We start from the raw sequence: 7,540 nt of genomic DNA on the forward strand, positions 1-7,540 counted from the left end.
CGCTGCCACTATACTAAATGTATTAACCCCTAAATCTAAGCCTAACCCTAACCCTAACACCCCCTAACAAATATAATTAAAAGAAATCTAACTAAAAATTCCTATCATTAACTAAATTATTCCTATTTAAAACTAAATACTTACCTATAAAATAAACCCTAAGCTATCTACAATATAACTAATAGTTACATTGTAGCTAGCTTAGGGTTTATTTTTATTTTACAGGCAAGTTTGTATTTATTTTAACTAGGTAGAATAGTTATTACATAGTTATTAACTATTTAATAACTACCTAGCTAAAATAAATACAAAGTTACCTGTAAAAGAAAACCTAACCTAAGTTACAATAACACCTAACACTACACTATAATTAAATAAATTAACTAAATTAACAACAATTAAATAAATTAAATTAAATTAGCTAAAGTACAAAAACAAACACTAAATTACAGAAAATAATAAACAAATTACAAGATATTTAAACTAATTACACCTAATCTAATAGCCCTATCAAAATAATAAAAGCCCCCCAAAATAAAAAAAAAACCCTAGCCTAAACTAAACTACCAATAGCCCTTAAAAGGGCCTTTTGCGGGGCATTGCCCCAAAGAAATCAGCTCTTTTACCTGAAAAAAAAATACAGTGCAGAGGGACACCTGACCGTTGAAGCCGGTGAGATTGGAAAATACTTGAGCAAGTATAGCTCAGCATTAGAGGCTAAGTGATGTCACACGCGCACACCAGCGTGAATAGTCTCGGACAGCTGCGGTCGATGGTAATGAGATAGCCAGAGTGATCTGAAACTGAACACATAAACCCTGAAGGAGAGAAGGGGTGAGGGTAAGCGGACCTCCAAGACACAATAAGTGTATACCTTTTACTTTTGGGACATACATTTTCCTGAAAAAGAGGAATTACAGTTGAAAATATTAGCAATAAGGGGTATATAAAAGAAATCGTTAAGAGTGCCAAACCAGAAGACACAAAAGTGTAAAATTACAAGCCTAAAAACATAACATTGTTATCTTATAAGCAAAAGTAAAGCACTTGGTAGCGTGATTTGCTAATATATTTTTATAGTTTTTTTTAGTTCATTTATCAAAGATTTTTTAAGGTGATATCGATTGTTGATTAATATTAGGAGTGAGTGATAGTGTGTATGACTTTGTATACAAAGTATGAGTGCATCGATTCTGATGTAATAACTTGTATCAAAAGTAAAGTAGATACAATTTTTTATGTGTGCTATACAATTTTCATGTGTGTCATATAAAGGTATATATACCGAATAAATTTGTGAATTTTTTCCTAAAAACTCTATTATTGTGTTAACCCTATAAATACTAACTGCACAGACAACCAGATTAAATCAAGTTGTTAGGAATATATTATAGAATTAATACCATTCTCTGAATTAAAATTTATAGGACATCCTAACATTAGGAGTCAATAATATATAAGTATCCAAAGTAAACCACTAGCTTCTAGCGCCCTCTGCATATTGTGTTGTGTCTAGAGTCGATGTTAGGGACGGCAGATTAGGGGTTATTAATATTTAACTAATGTTTGCGAGGCTGGAGTGCGGAGGTTTAGGGGTTAATATGTTTATTATAGTGGCGGCGACGTTGGGGGCAGCAGATTAGGGGTTAATAAATGTAGGTAGGTTGCAGCGACATTGGGGGTGGCAGATTAGTGGTTAATAAATATTATGTAGATGTCGTCGATGTTGGGGACAGCAGATTAGGGGTTCATAAGTATAATGTAGGAGGCGGCGGTGTCCGGAGCGGCAGATTAGGGGTTAATAAATATAATGTAGGTGTTGGCGATGTCGGGGGCGGCAGATTAGGGGTTAATAAGTGTAAGATTAGGGGTGTTTAGACTCGGGGTTCATGTTAGGGTGTTAGGTGTAAACATAAATGTGTTTCCCCATAGGAATCAATGGGGTTGCGTTACTGAGTTTTACGCTGCTTTTTTGCAGGTGTAAGACTTTTTCTCAGCCGGCTCTCCCCGTTGATTCCTATGGGGAAATCATGCACGAGCACGTACGACCATCTCACCGCTGACTTAAGCAGCGCTGGTATTGGAGTGCGGTAAGGAGCACAATTTTGCTCAATGCTCACTTCTTGCCTTTAACCGCCGGGTTTGTAAAAACCTGTAATACCAGCGCTGTAGGTAAGTGAGCGGTGAGAGAAAACTGCTCGTTAGCACCGCACAGCTCAAAACGAAAAACTCGTAATCTAGCCGATAGTCTCTCAACCCCTTATGAAAGAAAATAAAAGTAATGCTTACCTGATAAATTAATTTCTTTTATTGTGGTGAGAGTCCATGAGACCCACTCAAAAATGTTTTCAATGACAATGGTTTTAGCATGCACCTCATTTACCCTGATTTGTTTTTTCCTACTTTTCTGTTTTTCTCCTTTACTAAGCTATGTGTTAGTCTAAGGTGCACAGTGAAGTGGGAGGGATTAAAAGCTTTTGATATGTTGGGTCATTTTTACCTTCCTCCAGGTGGACTACAGTTTAATCCCATGGCCTCTATTTAACAAAGTCTGGCGGACCTGATCCGACATTGCGGATCAGGTCCGCCAGACCTCGCTGAATACGGAGAGCAATACGCTCTCCGTATTCATCATTGCAACGCAAACCCGCAGCCAATGGGCCGCCAGCAGGGAGGTGTCAATCAACCTGATCGTACTCGATCGGGTTGAATTCCGGCGATGTCTGTCCGCCTGCTCAGAGCAGGCGGACAGGGTTATGGAGCAGCGGTCTTTGTGACCGCTGTTCATAACTGCTGTTTCTGGTGAGAATGCATGTTCGCCAGAAACACGGGGCATCAAGCTCCATTCAGAGCTTGATAGATAGGCCCCCATAAATCAAGGCTCGCAGACTCTCACCACCAATAAAGAAATGACTTTATCAGGTAAACATAATTTTGTTTTTATGTTTTGAGTGTTTCATTATCCAGCAATATCTGTATGAAAGGGTAATATCTATATTTTGTAATATCTATATTAATTAAAAAAAAAGTAAATTAATCTTTTGTATAGCAATCATTACGTTAAGTAATACAATTGATAAAACATATAACTGCATTGTAATACACCTTTGCTATACATTTAGTGTTATACTTTTGCTGTAAAATGCCTTTGACACTTGTTCTTGTTCCATGATTGGTGCTCAAATTTCTGTTACTTAAAGGGGTATTAAACAGTATGAAATTGTAATATTAACCCTTTGGCTGCTAAGCCATTTCGCACCAGGGTGCTAAGCTGGTTTTGAACTTTTAAAAAAAAATTATATTTATTTTTAACTTATTTACTTTTTTATACAGACCCTCAAGACTTTATACAGTTGGAAAGGTTAGACGATTACCTTTCCAACGGTGGGTCTTGGGGGTCTGTAGCTGCTTAGATGCCTGAGATACAGGCTTCAAAGTAGCATGCCCCCATCTCCCTATAATTGTCATTGTAAATTTTAAATAAAGCTGCGGGGTGACACATTGTTGCGTGTGACGTTGCCAAGCGAAATGTCAAGCACTGGCGATGCCTGTCACTATACAGGCCAGATCGCTGGGTTGGGAGTAGGTGGGAGCCCCCAGATTGCCCTCAATGTGGGTGAGTGCTAGCGCCAATTTTGAGTTGTCGTCAGCACCTGACTGGGACAATTTGCGATGGCTCAGAGCCATCGTTAGCACTCAAAAGGTTAACTGATTATGAGTGGAGCGGTATTTAACGCTACCTGATGCACGCAAAAAGCTTACTTCTATCGGAGTTAGCGAGCGTCAGGTAGAGCTTTTATTAAAAGTTGAAAAAAAGTTTTCGCTTGCGCACTAACCCTATGCATGCAAAAAAAGCCAACTTCAAATATAGCGAACAAAAAACACAATTTATGTAAGAACTTACCTGATAAATTAATTTCTTTCATATTGGCAAGAGACCAGGAGCTAGTGACGTATGGGATATACAATACCATAGGAGGGGCAAAGTTTCCCAAACCTCAAAATGCCTATAAATACACCCCTAACCAAAGAAAGGAGTAACAAGCATCAACATAGGAATTTTGAAATAATTGTGCTTTATACAAAAAATCATAACCACCATAAAAAGGGTAGGTCTCATGGACTCTTGCCAATATGAAAGAAATTAATTTATCAGGTAAGTTTTTACATAAATTATGTTTTCTTTCATGTAATTGGCAAGATTCCACGAGCTAGTGACGTATGGGATAGTAATACCCAAGATGTGGAACTCCACAGAAGAGTCACTAGAGAGGGAGGGATAAAATAATAACAGCCATTTTCCATTTAAAAAAATTAATCCACAACCCAAATTATAAGTTTATTTTCATAATGAAAAAAAAAAACTTAAACATAAGCAGAGGAATCAAACTGAAACAGCTGCATGAAAAACTTTTCTACCAGCAATAACTGCTTCCGAAGAAGCAAATACATCAAAATGGTAGTATTTAGTAAATGTATGCAAAGAAGACCAAGTTGCTGCTTTGCAAATCTGATCAACTGAAGCTTCATTCTTAAAAGCCCAAGTGGAGACTGATCTAGTAGAATGAGTTGTAATTCTCTGAGGCGGGGCCTGACCCGACTCCAAATAAGCCTGATGAATCAAAGGTTTTAACCAAGATGCCAAAGAAATGGCAGAAGCCTTCTGACCTTTCCTAGAACCAGAAAAGATAGAAAATAGACTAGAAGTCTACCTGAAATATTTAGTAGCTTTAACATAATATTTCAAAGCTCTTACCACATCCAAAGAATGTAAGGATCTCTCCAAAGAATTCTTAGGATTAGGATAGAAAGAAGGGACAATAATTTCTCTATTAATGTTGTTAGAATTCACAACCTTAGGTAGAAATTCCGCAAAACTGCCTTATCCTGATGAAAAATCAGAAAAGGAGATTCACAAGAAAGATTCACAAGAAAGAGCAGATAATTCAGAAACTCTTCTAGCAGAAAAGATGGCCAAACGGAACACTTTCCAAGAAAGTAGTTTAGTGTCCAAAGAATGCATAAGCTCAAACGGAGGAGCCTGTAAAGCCTTCAAAACCAAATTAAGACTCCAAGGAGGAGAGATTGATTTAATGACAGGCTTGATATGGACCAAAGCCTTTACAAAACAGTGAATATCAGGAAGCTTAGCAATCTTTCTTTGAAATAAAACAGAAAGAGCAGAGATTTGTCCCTTCAAGGAACTTGCAAACAAACATTTATCCAAACCATCCCGAAGAAACTGTAAAATTCTAAGAATTCTAAAAGAATGCTAGGAAAATTTATGAGAAGAACACCAAGAAATATAAATCTTCCAAACTCGATAATAAATCTTCCTAGAAACAGATTTACGAGCCTGTAACATAGTATTAATCACTGAGTCAGAGAAACCTCTATGACTAAGCACTAGGCGTTCAATTTCCATACCTTCAAATTTAATGATTTGAGATCCTGATGGAAAAACGGACCTTGAGACAGAAGGTCTGGCCTTAATGGAAGTGGTCAAGGTTGGCGACTGGACAGATCCGCATACCAAAACCTGTCAGGCCATGCTATAGCTACCAACAACCCAAATGATTGTTCCATGATGATCTTGGAAATCACTCATGGAAGAAGAACCAGAGACGGGAAGATATAAGCAGGTTGGTAACACCAAGGAACTGCTAACGCATCCACTGCTTCTGCCTGAGGATCCCTGGACCTGGACAGGTACTTGGGTAGTTTCTTGTTTAGATGAGAAGCCATCAGATATATTTCTGGAAGACCCCACATCTGAACAATCTGAGAAAACACATCTGGATGGAGCGATTACTCCCCCCGGATGTAAAGTCTGATGGCTGAGATAATCCGCTTCCCAATTTTCTTTACCTGGGATATGAACCACAGAAATTAGACAGGAGCTGGATTATGACCAAGCAAGTATCCGAGATACTTATTTCATAGCTTGGGGACTGTGAGTCCCACCCTGATGATTGATATATGCCACAGTTGTAATATTGTCTGTTTGAAAACAAATGAACGGTTCTATCTTCAACAGAGGCCAAACCTGAAGAGCACTGAAAATAGCACAGAGTTCTAAAATATTGATTGGTAACCTCGCCTCTTAAGGTTTCCAAACCCCTTGTGCTGTCAGAGATCCCCAGACAGCTCCCCAACCTGAAAGACTTTCATCTGTTGGGATCACAGTCCAGATTGGACAAACAAAAGAGACCCCTTGAACTATACGATGGTGATCTAACCACCAAGTCAGAGAGAGTCGAACATTGGGATTTAAGGATATTAATTGTGATATCTTTGTATAATGCCTGCACCATTGGTTCAGCATACAAAGCTGGAGAGGTCTCATATGAAAACTAGCAAAGGGGATCGCGTCCGATGCTGCAGTCATGAGACTTAAAACTTCCATGCACATAGCTACTGAAGGGAATGATTGAGACTGAAGGTTCCAAAAAGCTGAAACCAATTTTATTTGTGTCTTGTCTGTTAGAGACAGAGTCATGGATACTGAATCTATCTGGAAACCTAAAAAAATTACCCTTGTCTGATTAATCAAGGAACTTTTTGGTAAATTGATCCTCCAACCATGTCTTTGAAGAAACAACACTAGTTGATTCGTGTGAGATTCTGCAGAATGTAAAGACTGAGCTAGTACCAATATATCGTCCAAATAAGGAAACACCCCATTCTCTGATTACAGAGAGTAGGGCACCGAGAACCTTTGAAAAGATTCTTGGAGATGTCGCTAGGCCAAATGGAAGAGCGACAAATTGATAATACTTGTCTAGAAAAGAGAATCTCAGAACTGATAATGATCTGGATGAATCGGAATATGAAGATATGCATCCTGTAAGTCTATTGTGGACATATAATGCTCTTGCTGAACAAAAGGCAGAATAGTCCTTATAGTCACCATTTTGAAAGTTGGCACTCTTACATAACGATTCAAAATTTTCAGATCCAGAACTGGCCTGAATGAATTTTCTTTCTTTGGGACAATGAATAGATTTGAATAAAATCCCAGACCCTGTTCCTGAAACGGAACTGGTATGATTACCCCTGAAAACTCCAGGTCTGAAACACACTTCAGAAAAGCCTGAGCCTTTACTGGATTTGTTGGGATGCGTGAGAGAAAAAAATCTTCTCATAGGAGGTCTTACTCTGAATCCTATTTGGTACCCTTGAGAGACAATACTCTGAATCCATTGATTTTGGACAGAATGTGCCCAAATGTTTTGGAAGAATCTTAATCTCCCCCCTACCAGCTGAGCTGGAATGAGGGCTGCACCTTTATGCAGACTTGGGGGCTGGCTTTGGTTTCTTAAACGGTCTTGATTTATTCCAACTTGAAGAAGGTTTCCAATTGGAACAAGATTCTTTTGGGGAAGGATTAGGTTTCGGTTCCTTATTTTGTATAAAGGATCGAAAACGGTTATAAGCTTTAGATTTACCCTTAAGTCTTTATCCTGAGGCAAAAAACTCCCTCCTCCCCAGTGATAGTTGAAATAATCGAATCCAACTGAGAACCAAATAACTTATTACC

Source organism: Bombina bombina, chromosome 2 (genome assembly GCF_027579735.1).
Source record: "Bombina bombina isolate aBomBom1 chromosome 2, aBomBom1.pri, whole genome shotgun sequence".
Classification (NCBI taxonomy): Eukaryota; Metazoa; Chordata; class Amphibia; order Anura; family Bombinatoridae; genus Bombina; species Bombina bombina.